This window comes from Nycticebus coucang, chromosome 11 (assembly GCF_027406575.1).
Source record: "Nycticebus coucang isolate mNycCou1 chromosome 11, mNycCou1.pri, whole genome shotgun sequence".
Classification (NCBI taxonomy): domain Eukaryota; kingdom Metazoa; phylum Chordata; class Mammalia; order Primates; family Lorisidae; genus Nycticebus; species Nycticebus coucang.
In genome coordinates, this window is record NC_069790.1 from 26,829,921 (window position 1) to 26,843,500 (window position 13,580).

A 13,580-nucleotide genomic window follows, 5' to 3' on the forward strand; every position below is an offset into this window, starting at 1 on the left:
TCTGGCTGCTTTCAGAATTTTCTCCTTCATATAAACTTTAGTGAAATTGATTATGATGTGTCTGGGGGATGTCTTATTGGGTTGAGTCGTGCTAGAATTCTGAAACTGTCTGCTATCTGAATTTCAGAATCTCTTGGCATGTCTGGAAAGTTCTCCTTCATAATCTCATGGAGAAGAGACTCTTTGCCTTGTAAAGCCACTTCATTGCTTTCAGTGATCCCTATAAGATGAATATTGGTTTTCGTTGAATTATCCCAAAGCTCTCTGAGAGAGTGGTCTGTTTTTGCCGTCCATTTCTCTTCCTCTTTGAGAGTTTGGGAGCGTTCAAAAGCTTTGTCTTCAATGTCAGAAATCCTTTCTTCTGCTTGCTCCATTCTGTTACTGAGGAATTCTACTGTGTTTCTCAGATCTTTGAGGGCTGCAACTTCTTGTCTCAATGTGTCAAAATCTTTGGTCATTTGGTCTTTGAATCCATTGAATTCTTGAGATATCTTTGGGGTTACTACTTGGAATTCTAATTCGATCTTATTTGCTATCCAGATTCTGAAATCGATTTCTGACATCTCAGCTATTTGTTTGTGCAGGGATTTGTGCTGTGTCTGCCCCATTGATCCTTGGGGGAGTTGATCTACTCTGATTATTCATATTTCCAGAGTTTTTCTGTTGATTTTGCCTCATGATTGTTTTTCAATGTTGCCTCTCGCCATCCTCAGAGTTGGGGATGTGTCTCTCCAAGATTAGACCCCAGCAGGATCACTCTATTGTTGGTGGATTTTTGTAGGGAGTGACCCTGTGTAGTTCCTCTGGGGCTTCCCCAGCCAGGGAGTTCTGGTTGTGGAAGCAGCTCTGGAGTGTGACACACCCGGATCCAGCAACAGGGCGGGAGGCGGTGCACACAGTTCTGGGAGTGCCTGGAGCCCAGTGACTTTGGCACAGAGAGCCCAAGGTTCTAGCAGTCTCTGTCCAGGAGAAGGGCTCTGCACAGAGGGAGGGAGGGCTCCGGAGGGCACGTGGCTACCAGAGTCCCTCGCCAGATGAGTGGGCCGGTGTGGAGGCAGGGAGGATATAGGAGAGAGGACGCAGGGTTGCACAGCTCCTGCAGTTCCTGCTCAGGGCATGCAGAGGCCCAGCGGGCGTCGGTCACGGGTCGGGGATCGTGCAGCTCTTATGGAGGTCCAGGCAGCGCCAAGCCCAGGAGTTTGAGGTTGCTATGAGCTGTGACGCCACAGCACTCTACCCAGGGCAACAGCCCAAGGCTCCAGTGTGCCAAACCGGTCTCACTCTGCCCCTGAGGGTTAAGGCTGTAAGGCAGCTCAGTCCCCACCTTTAGGCTGCTCCGTCAGTAGGTTACTAGCTTCCGCCCCATTCTTGCTCTGTGACCCTGAGGGTGGAGCTTGCTGGGGCCGTTCTCTCGGTGGCTCCCTGTGGTCCACAGCCAAACACTATCAGCTTTGTCTGGCTTAGCAGCTCAGTCTGGGATCCTAGACAATGCCCAAAGTTCTCTGCACTCCTGCGCAAGCTCTCTCCAAAGCAGTTCAACTGAGTGCCAATCCAAAAACACCGAAACAGTTCACAGGTAAGGCCTTTCCAGTTTGCAGTCTCACTGCTGCTTGTACTTATGGCCACCGGCAGGATTAGGTTGATTGAACAAACGCAACCACTTGCCAGTTTTCCACTGTTTTTGTCCTCCTCTTGGGGTCCAGAAGTCCCTTGCTGACTCCCTGTATCCTCAAAGGGATGATTATAGGCAGATCCCACCAGCCAGAGATGCCTGGCATCTTATTTCCCCAGACTGACCGTGCTCAGTTGCAGGGAAGCTGTTACTCGGCCGCCATCTTGCTCCACCCCCCCTATTTTTATAGTCTTAATTAAAGTCATCTGTCTACACAGTATCAATTGAAACTTTTTTGCACTTATGACTAACCCATTATAAACATTTGCCAATCTTAAAAACACAGTTGTTCCAGTAATAGTGCAGTTACACCAAGTACAGATAGGAAAGTACAAGGTCTCACTGGCTACAATACCAAATGGATAAAAAGGAAAATTTACTTTATACTGTTGGTCTATACAAATAAATAAATAAAATAAAAGCTTATCCTTTTTCTGTATTTTTTCTTAGATTTCTTTATACAAATAACAGAATGTTTCATTTTAGTCACTTCAATAGGATGAATTCCTTAGAGAAAAACCAAAAAGAGCTGATAAATCCCAAATTTTATGCTGACTTTTTTCTACTTCTGTCAGTTTCCTGATGCTATTTAACATAAGCAGGAAAGTCTTTTCAGTCAATTGAGCACTTGAGTCTACAAATGACTATGGCAAGTTACATGTACCCCATGTTGGTTTTGGTTTCCCACCTCTTCTTTGCTTCAAACCCCCATGCAAGTTTCTCCTTTTTTTCAAGCAGCCTGTGAATTTTCAGCCTCCTTCTAGGCTTTTACAAAGTTGTGACAGGCAACTACTTTGGCAATTTTTACACCAAGCTCTTGTCACAAAGTTGTGACAGGCAACTACTTTGGCAATTTTTACACCAAGCTCTAGCTAGCTGGTGGCTGAGTTCTTCAGCCTTTTAAGTATTCCACTCTTCCACAGCCTGGGTCTATCCTCTTTTAAAGGCCTGGATTTTCAACTTTTTTCCTTTTAACAAGGGGTTCAAATCTATCATTGATAGATTCCAAAACACTAAGTTCCTTCCACTGGGTTTCATTTGAGGGCTCTTCCATATAAGTTTCTTTTTCTTTCTTCAATTTACCTTTTCTGGAGTGTTTTCTTTTTTTCTTTCTGAATCTTGAGGTAGAGCTTTTCTGTTCAGAATGTTTTTTATGCAATCCTTCTTTTGTTTGTTTGTTTTTTGAGACAGTGTCTCATTTGGTCATCCTCAGTAGAGTGTCTGGCGTCACAGCTCACAGCAAGCTCAAACTCGTGGGCCCAAATGACTCTCGTGCCTCAGCCTCCCAAGTAGCTGGGACTACAGGTGCCTGCCACAACACCCAGATATTTATTTAGAGACAGGGTCTTGCTCTTGCTCAAGTTGGTCTCAAACTCCTGAGCTCAGGCAATCCACCCACCTTAGCCTCCCAGAGTGATTACAGGTGTGAGCCACTGCACCTGGATTTTTTGTACAATTCCTGAAATTTATTCCACATATTTAAGGGAATTCCAGAAGGACATTCTTCATACACATTTACATTTTCCTCTGTTTCAGTTTTTGAACCATCTGTTGGGAAATCTAAGGTTTCTATTTTTCTAATGTTTCCATCCTCTTTATCTCCCTGCAGGTTAAGTCCAGAGTCTTCTAATGTGGCTTCATCTTCAGAATTTGACTCAATATCACTTTCATTTAGGCCAGGACGTAGCAGCCCACTCCACGTCTTTTCTTCAGACAGGAAGTGGTAGCCACCTTATGACCCTGACCATAGTTTTTTTGTATGTTTGTTTGTTTTGTTTTGTTTTGTTTTTCTGAGATAGGATCTTGCTCTGTTGCCCAGGCTGGACCACAATCATAGCTCACTGCAACCTTGAACTACTGGACTAAAGCAGTCCTCCCACCCCAACCTCCCTAAGTACTAGAATTACAGGTATGAACCACTGCACTCTTCCCCCCTATGAATCTACACTTTTTAAAAAACTGTTCATCATACCAGGGCAGGCTCCCAAGGGAGGCCAGCACTGGGCAGAGCCCCAGGAGGTGGCTGTCCTCTGGAGCTGAGCCAACAGGGACTCAAACCTGATGAGAGTCATGATGGACCAGAGTGGCTGGGGTCTCAAGTCATCTTGTGGGCAGAGCCAACAGGATTTGCTGATGGTTTGAATGCCAGGGATAGTAAAGAGTCAAGGATGACTCTATAGGTTTTGGCTGAAGCCACAGGAAGGATGGAAGTGCCAATTCCAAGAGAAAGTGACATAAGGAGGAGTAGGTTTAGGGCAGCTGATGTCCTAATTTAGGGCAGCTGATGTCTCAGCTGGGGTGATATGGTCCGAGTAGAGATGGCCATGGAGCAACTGCATGTGTGCATCTCAAACACTTAGGGGTGGAGACATGACTCTGGGAGTCTCTCATGGATACCTGAGATCATCCGGTGGGGAGTAAATGCCATGCTTTATAGTCAGGGAGAGGATGAGGCTGGGACACTAACAGTGAGAACCATGACCATATGTACCCCAGGAAGCCAAGTAAAGAGTGAGTTTCCAGATGCAGGGACTTCCAACATGGGCTAACCTGGAAGCCATTATGCTAAGGGAAATGAGGCAGACAGAAAAGGACTAATAGGCATGGTGGTTCACACTTGAAAACCCAACACTCTGGGAGGCCAAGACCGGTGGATTGCTTGAGCTCGGGATTTCAAGCCTAGCCTGAGCAAGAGTGAGACCCAGTCTCTACTAAAAATAGAAAAACTAGCATTGTGGTGGGTACCTGTAGTCCCAGCTACTTGGGAGGCCAAGGCAGGAGGATCTCTCAAGCCCAGGAGTTTGAGGTTGTGCTGCTATGATGATGCCGTGGCACTCTACCAAAGGTGACAGAGTGAGACTCTTTCTCAAAAGAAAACAAAAGGGGAGAAAAAAGAAGAGGGAAGGGAAGGGAAGGGAAGGGAAGGATGCAGTGTGGCTCCAGGTATGTGAAATATCTAGAATAGGCAAATTCATGGAGACAGAAAGTAGATTAGAGGGTATTGGGACTGTGGAGAGTGGGGATGAAGAGTTACTGATTAGTAAGTTTGGGGTTTCTATATGAGATAGTACAAAAGTTTTGGGAATAGGCAGTGGTGATGGGTTGTATACTGTGAGTGCAATTAATGTCACCTAATTGTACACCTAAAAATTATCAAAATGGCAAATTTTGCTATATGCATTTTACAACTTAAAAATTAATAATGTAATATACCAAAACTATTCAATTATTTAAAAGGAGGCAGAGGAGAATGATGAGGAATCAACTGAATATCCAATCTACTGTCACCAATAGCTGTAGAGACCTAAGCAAGGCTGTGCCTCAGTTTCCTCATCTGAGTAACAGGGAAAATAATATCTCCTTCAAAGAGTTGTTGAACAAATTAAGTCATGGATCTTTCCCAGAGGATGGCAGTGGGATCTTGGGGTTACATCACCTCTGTGACCTTCCCCAACAGTAGCAGGTGGCACAACCAGGAGGCCCAGCTCTGAAGGAAAGTTACACGGTTACTGAAGTGTGATGTGACTAAGCCGCGCCCACTGGGACTGGCCCAGTTGTCCCTGGCTGATGGTGTACTGGATCTGGAAAGTCCTGTCCTGATATGTACACATATTGGGCAGCCCTGCAGAGCCCAACCAGCCTGCTGAAGCCTGGTGGGCACCTGGTCACCATCGCCACCCTGCACTCCCAGCACCATAAGGTGGCCTCCACCTGCAGAGGAGACGTTGCAGGCCACACAGGGGGCTGGCTGCTGGGTGCTAAGGTGTGACTATCACCCCATCAGCCACTCCCAGGCCTGCTCTAGCAATGAGAACATCTGCTTTGTCATCACCCACAAGAGACCCCAGTGTCTGAGGACAGTAGAATCTTGTTCCAGAGCCCCCCTAAAAGCAGGTCAAACCTCAACTCTACCCCTTCGTTCCTATCACCTGGTCCCATGGCCCCTTGCACCCAGCATAGGGATCTGTCCTCCATGTCCCTTTCTTGCCATCCAAAGATGGTACCAAAGATGATGAAAATAAAGTGGCTCAGCTGGATACTGTCTTGGTTTGGATTTTCCAGAGGCAGACTCTGAGACAAGGATTTGAGTACAAATAGTTTATTTGAGAGGGGATCCTGGGAAACAGAACTTGGAGTGCGGGAAAGAAGGCAGAGAAGAAGGCAACCAGTACAAGGTGCATCATCTAGCCCTTCCCACAGTGGGCAACTGCAGCTCTGTAATCTCAGGGCCTCTGGGGCCAGTCCTGCCCCAGGGAGCTGGCATATTCGTCCACCTCCTATCCTCATGTTGAAGGCTGCTCCTGGGAGCAGTGGAATTTCCTGGCATCTGCAGCCTGCCTGGACTCAGGCATCACTGCCCAGGGAGAATTCTCAGGCAGACTTGCAGGTGGCCATTGGAAGCTGGGTTAGCACACTGAGGGCACAGGAAAGAGTCAGCAAGAACATCACAACAGACATGAAATGTCCCATTGGCTGGAGCATAAGACTGGTTCTTCCACCAGAGGAACAGAGTGGGACCTCAGGTGCTCAGATTAGCAGGCACCTGCAAGAGCTGGATGGCTTCTAGGCCAAGCTCCAGGTCCTCTTGTGTGGAGAATTTGAGGTCTGTGAGGGAGGGGACTGGCTTCATCCAGCAGGCACAATGGGTCAGTGGCAGAACCAGCATTGGAGCCTGGGATCTGTTCAGGTTACAAGGGACCTGGTGGTGATGGAGCCTCAGGGAGTGTTTAGCTGAAGCTGACCAGTAGGCAGGGCAGGGGATTGAGGGCTCCATACATATGGTCAAGAACACAGGCTCTCTGACCTCTGGGGAGGCCTGGGTCACAATCCTAGAAGGACTTTCACAAGGCCATATATCTTTGGACACCACTCTTATCGAGCAGGCTCAGCTGTCCTCTCTGGGGCATGGGAGGTTGTCGGCATTTCTCCATGCAGACTTGGCCCACAGGCAGCCCCTACCACTCTCTGAACTGTGGCACAACCCCCACTGGTCTTTCAACTTCCAGTGTCCCCAACCCCAGTCCATCCCGCACAGGGCAGCATGTTTCTACACTGCTTGGAACCTTAGCCTGTGAGATAAGGTTTCAGCAAAGCAATGTCCCACAAAGTCCTCTGTGACCTGGCTGCTGCCACAGGGCCTGGACCCACTGTCAGGGCTCCTGGAACCAGTCCAGCAGCTGTTCCCTGTATGAACCCGCATCACAGGACTCCTTTCCTTCCTTTCCAGTCCCAGCCACCCTTGTCCCAGGGAAAGGGCAGTCTCCATTTGCCATCCTTCCACAAAAGTCCAGTATTCTCAGGGGTCCCTGAGCCTTATGCATAAGGCAATGGCAGGTAAGTCCTCCTTCTTCCACCCTCAGTAGCAAGCAGATCTTTCCATCTCAGAGTCCTGGATCCTGGATCCTACTGTCAAGATCAGGCAATGTGAGGTAGCAACAGCTCCCCAGGACCACCAGAGGGCAGTGCAGAGAAGGAAGCCACCAGCAGAGGTGCAGGGAAGAAGATGCTGGTGTCAGGAGGGCCCCTGAGGAGAGAGGTCATCCTTTGACCCACTGAGGTTCTTCCACGCATCACCAGACAAACTATATGCTTTTGTCCTGAGGAGCTCTGAAAACCCATGGACACGCAGGGCTTTGCTGAAGCCTGGACTTACCTGTTTCTGTGATCCTAGACTGCACTTCAGCTGGGCTTTCCACACCACTGTGCCTGCAAATCACCTGGGAACTTTGTTAAACTACAAATTCTGATCCGCTTTCCCAACCAGTGTGGCACCCAGGCCAGCGCAGGTGGAGAGGAGGGACTGGGATTCTCAATCCCACTGCTCCAAGGACCACACACTCTGAGTAGCAAGGTAATAGGGAGTGCATCAAAAATTCTAAATTTTCCCCCATATAATGAGGTTTCTGGGCACACCCTAGAGTTGGAATACCTAATTTTTTTTTCAGACAGGAACTTGATCTGTCTCCCAGAGTGCCATGGCATCATCATACCTCATTATAGTCTCAAACTCCTGGGTTCAAGTGATCCTTCTGCCTCAGCCTCCCAAAGTGCTAGGATTACAAGCATGAGCCATCTCACCTGGCACATCTAACTTCTTCAGCTCCTATCTCTAGATGAGAGAGGGTAGAGACCCCCTATACTGTGCCCAAAAGACATTCCCCAACACCTTCTCCTGCCTCTGGTCTTTGACAGTTTCCCACCAGCCAAAACTGCCAGGGCAAGGACTGGGGCTGCCCCAGGGACTCCTCACATTGATAATTCTCTGTCTTGGTCTAGCAAGTAGTAGGTACCTGGGGCAGGGGTGATACAGCTGTTGAGTTCAGGTGGCTAGATGCCGTTCAGCCAGCTCCTCCTGGCTGAGGAGCCCAGTCCTGCCCAGCACCCTCCCTCCAAGCTCCTGACCAGCACATGACAATTGGGGAGGGGGCACGTGGAGGAGGGGATTGTTGCACATTTACAACTTTTTTTTTTTTTTGTGAGACAGGGTCTCACTGTTTCCCAGGCTAGAGTGCCATGGGGTCAGCCTAGCTCACAGCAACCTCAAACAATCCTCCTGCCTCAGACTCCTGGGTAGCTAGGACTATAGGTGCCTACCACAACACCTGACTCATTTGCCTATTTTTAGTAGAAACTGGGTCTTGCTCAGGCTGGGCACATTTCCAACTTGAGGCCCAAAGATGCAAGGTGACTTCTACAAAGTCATTCACCTTCAACCTTTTCAGCTGTAGTGGATCAACTGAAGGCTGAGTGCCCGGGGCAGGGGTTTAGCTGCCTTTGCTAATATGTCTTGGCAGCATCCAAGAACAGCTTATTCCTTCTAGAAGTTCATGCATGGAGCAACTCTGTTATGTCACCCCTACTTGCCTTCTTTTTTCCCCCAAAATGAGGGAGGAAAATAGAGCAAGAACCATGGCAGTGACAAGGCGGTGAGGGCCTGGGTAGATTTGAGAGCTATTTGGGAGGAAGTGTCCAGGCCTAGGTGGGCAGAGGGAGGACTGAGGGTGAAAGAAGAAGAATCTGGACTGGCACCCAGAGCGAGGACCTGGATGGAAGTGTCCTCACTGGGATGTGGACCTGGGAGGAAGAGTGGATCTAGGGGAAGGAGATGGGGGTTTTGCCTTTGGACCCGCTCAGTTTGAGGGCCTGGGGCTGTGGTGGGGAGGCAGCTGGATATTGTGGGGGGGGAAAGAAGGCAACTAGGGGTGACATAACAGAGTTGCTTCATGCATGAGCTTCTAGAAGGAATGAGTGGTTCTCAGATGCTGCCAAGACGTATTAGCAAAGGCAGTGCAGAAGAATATGTCTCTGACAACTTGGAAGGCCTTTCTGTATCACTCAGGGTCCCAGGCCCTGAGGATCTAATACATGGGAGATTATCAGTCTACATTTTGACCTCTTTATTATACAGTGAACGCAATCTTGCGTCCCCAACCAGTGTGGCTTCCAGGCCAGGGCAGGTGGAGAGGAAGGACTGTGCTCTCTGTGCCCTGTTACCCAGCTTGGTTCCGGAATCAGCATGACCCAGGAAGGCAGTAGAAAGGCAAACCATCAGCCCCCTTCAGACCTGCAGAATCAGAATCTGCATTTTAATAGACTCCCAAGTGGTCATGAGCACAGTGAAGTTTAAGAAGCACTGGCCTGGCTAGTAGTTCTCAATCTTAGCTACACAGTCAAATTGCCAGTGGACCCTTGTGAACCACTGATGCCTGGGTGGCACCCTTAAGAATGTAGGATCTATTGGTTTGGGGTTTGGGGTAAGACCCAGGTGACTCTAGTGCATATCCATGCTAAAACCCCCTGCCCTGACCCACTACAGCTGAAAAGGTTGAAGGTGAATGACTTTGTAGAAGTCACCTTGCATCTTTGGGCCTCAAGTTGGAAATGTGCCCAGCCTGAGCAAGACCCCATTTCTACTAAAAATAGGCAAATGAGCCAGGTGTTGTGGTAGGCACCTGTAGTCCTAGCTACCCAAGAGTCTGAGGCAGGAGGATTGTTTGAGGTTGCTGTGAGCTAGGCTGACGCCATGGCACTCTAGCCTCAATTCTCAGCACTGTCCTCACTGGTGCCCAGCCTCACATCTAGTGACTGGTTCCATCTTCTCCACCACCCAGTGCACTCCTTGTGGTACACATAGTGGGTCTCAACTGTGTGTAGGGCCTGCCATACAGTAGGTGTTTGAGAAATGCTTTCTACATGGAGGAGTGAGTTCAAGAACATGGTGTCCAGTCCTGGTTCCCTTACACTCATGTTGACCCTGAGGAGCCCTCCTCCTCCCTCACTTCACATACCTTATCTGAAAATGGTACTCAGTGGTCCCTTAGAGGTCAGCTCTGAGATCCTACATAGAGTAGCTGATCTTTCCTGAACACTCCTCTCCTAAGGGCCAGGTGGGATGCTGAAGAGACTGAGCATCCCAGGCTGCCCAGTGGCTTTCCTGAGCACAAGAGGACAGGTAAGTTGAAATCAGACCCTTTTGTCTTTCCCTCTCTCTTCATCTCCAGCTCATGCCCTTTCCTGAGCCTGGAAATCCTGCGTCTGAGAAGGGCCAGACCTGCCCCACCTCCAGGCTCTTGCCATGTAGGGCATAGCCCATAGACCAGCAGTGTGGGCATCACCCAAGAGCCCTTAGAGATGCAGAACCTCATGGCCCAGTCCAACCTGCTGAATCCACTCTGCGTCTTAACAAGGTACACAGGAGATTCTTCATGTGTTAAGAGTCTGGCAGGCACTGCTCTAGAAATATAGAGATGAAGGCAGGAAACAAAAAGGGAAGGAGGAAGCAGAAGGAGGAGGCTCCTCTTCTCCTGGCCCCTCCTCACTTTCCACATCTCAGCCCAGGTGATATCAGTCCCTGCCCTTGCAACACAGAGCGGCCTTTCCTCCTCACTCCCTCTACTCACTACCCTATTACCCATTTGTTTCCTTATTCTCACATGTTATCTTATTTTCTGTCTCTACCCCCCTTTCCTCTCTGAAATAGAAATTCCAGCTGAGCTGGAAACTCACCTCCAGTTCAAGGCTAGCATTTCTAGTGCCTAGCACATGGTAGATGCTTGATAAATACTTGTCGAATAAATACACAAAATTTACCATTACATACTTCCTGCTGCTACAATCTTCACTCTCTGAACTCAGACATTTGTGAAGCCATCTCATCCCACGGCTGTTTCATTCTTTACATTTTCAATGGGCCATGATCCATCAACTTGGTGCTTTAAGCAAAACATCCAGATTTCAAAAAGCATGTACCAAATTGCAAAAATGACTATAAATTCTTCCCTTTCCAGTGGGCACAAGTCTTTGCAATATTACTTTGCCTTTATTTTCTTTAGGAAGTGGAGTGTATTTCTCTTCACCCACCTAACCCCCCTCAATCTGGGCTTGGCCATGTGACTTGTTTTGGCCCCTGCAACATTAGTAAAAGTAATGCAAAAACGTTTTCAAAAATGCTTGCACACTTGAGCTTGTTCCCTCTCTTTCTCCTTGGTAATTACCCAAAGGAACTGAAAATTCATGTCTACACAAAAACCTGCACACAGATACCTATGGCAGCTTTATTTATGGATTGCCAAAACCTGGCAATAACCAAGGTGGCCTTCAGTAGGTGAATAAATACTTAACTGTAGTGCAGTCCAAACAGTGGTTTATTTCTCAGGGCTAAAAAGAAATGAGTCTCCCAGCCATGAAAAGACACAGAGGAAACTTGAATGCATATTGATAAATGAAATAAGCCAATCTGAAGGGCATTTATACAGCATAATTTCAACCACATTCTGAAAAAGGCAAAACTCTAGGACAGTAAAAGATCAGTGATTACCCGGGCCTGGGGGGAGAGAGGAATGAATAGCCTGTGCAGAGAGGATTTTTAGGTTAGTGAAACTACCCTGTGTGGTACTATAGTGGTGGACACATGGCATTATACATTTGTCCAAACTCAGAATGCACAACGCCAAGAGTGAACCCCAAAGCAGATTGTGGACTTTGGCTGATAATGATGTGTCAGTGTAGGTTTACTGACTATAACAAATGCACTGCTCTGGTGGGGGATATTGATAGAAGGTGAAGTTTGTGGGGTACAGGCACAGGGGGCATATGGTAAATCTCTGTACTTTCCACTCAGTGTTGCTATGAACCTAAAACTGCCTTAAAAACTAAAATATTAAAAAGAAGTGCTTGCATCCTAGGATTTTTTCCCTTCCCTGCTGCTCTTAGGAACACAGTGATCCCAGGATGTGGGAAAGCCCAAGCTGGCCTGCTGGACACTGATGGCCGAGTCATGCCATTGCTCTGACATCAAGTCAACTGCCAGGAACATGAGTGAAGGCACCGCAAACTACCAGCACCAGCCAAGATGCCACCCGAGCACAGAAGGTAGCAGACCAGCCCTGACCAGCAGTGGTGCCCAGCCAACTCACAGGATCCCAAGAAATCAGAAATGTAGTGTTGAGCATCTATTTGCAAGTGAATTGTTACCGCACAAAAAATAACTGATAGCCTTCACTGCACTTAATTATTGTGTTAAGACATTTATACTCGGGCGGCGCCTGTGGCTCAGTCGGTAAGGCGCCGGCCCCATATAGTGAGAGTGGTGGGTTCAAAACCGGCCCCGGCTGAACTGCAACCAAAAAATAGCTGGGCGTTGTGGCAGGCACCTGTAGTCCCAGCTACTCAGGAGGCTGAGGCAAGACAATCGCTTAAGCCCAGGAGTTGGAGGTTGCTGTGAGCTGTGTGATGCCATGGCACTCTAGCGAGGCCCATAAAGTGAGACTCTGTCTCTACAAGACAAAAAAAAAAAAAAAAAGAAAGAAAGAAGAAAATAAAACCAAAAAAAAAAAGACATTTATACTCTACACTTAGTTTTGATATGTACCCTTGTAAAATGCACCATGGTGAAGACTATGTTAACAAGTTTGATGTAAGTATTTCAAATTGTATATAAAACCAGCACATTCTACCCCATAAATGCATTAATGTACATAGCTATAATTTAATAAAAAAAAAAAAGAAAAACGAAAAAAATAACTGAAAAAAATACACTTTTCAGATAAGGGTAGCAGATTGAACAGATTTGAGAAACTTTGTCCCTACTGAAATCTCACTAAAAGGACAGTGAACAGGTTATTTAAAACCCATAAAGCCACAAGGACAAAAAGGAAAGGAGACACCAGCACCAAAATGTTAAAGGCTGAGGAGCAGATTGGAGAGTGCTTAGACCAAGGTAGCAGACCCAAGAAAGCTGCATTGTAAGCCCGCAGTGGTAGAAGTTAGTAAGTAACTTGACTTGCTGTAAGAAGGCTCTAAGATGGGACTGGCTGCTTCTGGAAAGGGTGACGGGAGACTAAACGTGGGTTCCCAGCAGGCCGGCTGGTGAATGCTGTGTGGGAAGAGGCCAGACTCTCGTGCCTTACCTGTCAGCCCGAAGCGGCTGGTGCTCCTTACCCCATTCCACCCAGGACCAAAGGTCCATTCTTTATAGTAGGGAAAACAAGTGTGTCTGGACTAAGGACCACCAGGCACAGTTGACAGTAGACATGCTGTCCTTGACATGGAAGGATTAGTTGAAAAGTTACATGCTGAATATCAAGACCATTCCCTACCCCAGCTGCCTTCTGACTCAGCTCTCAGAATGCTGGTTTCTAGGTGTTTTATCCTCTAGCAGGAGACTGGAAGTTTCTTCTAGAGAAAATGGCCATCCCAGGAGAAATAATCTAAAAAATGAATGTTGGATTTCCCCCAAGAAATAGTCAGCCAGATTGAGCCCTCTGCGAGTACTGAGCTTCTAAGATCTATAGTGCCCCACTCTGAGTATAAGCAGACAGTGAAGGATCACCATGTATGGGGAAAATGCCTAAAAGAGGAGAAAACATAGAAAAAACAGATTGTGCAATAAGAAGAAAACTTTTTAAAA

The 13,580-nt window shown here is 47.6% G+C and overlaps 1 protein-coding gene and 1 pseudogene across 1 annotated transcript in view; both read right to left on the minus strand.

Annotated features, from left to right (window-relative positions):
• The window catches only part of MINDY4 (MINDY lysine 48 deubiquitinase 4), a 255,695-nt gene that overhangs the window by 186,463 nt on the left and 55,652 nt on the right, over positions 1–13,580 (minus strand). The gene's annotated exons all lie outside the window — the stretch shown is intronic.
• Positions 2,327–3,744, minus strand: LOC128598284 (protein FAM204A-like; annotated as a pseudogene).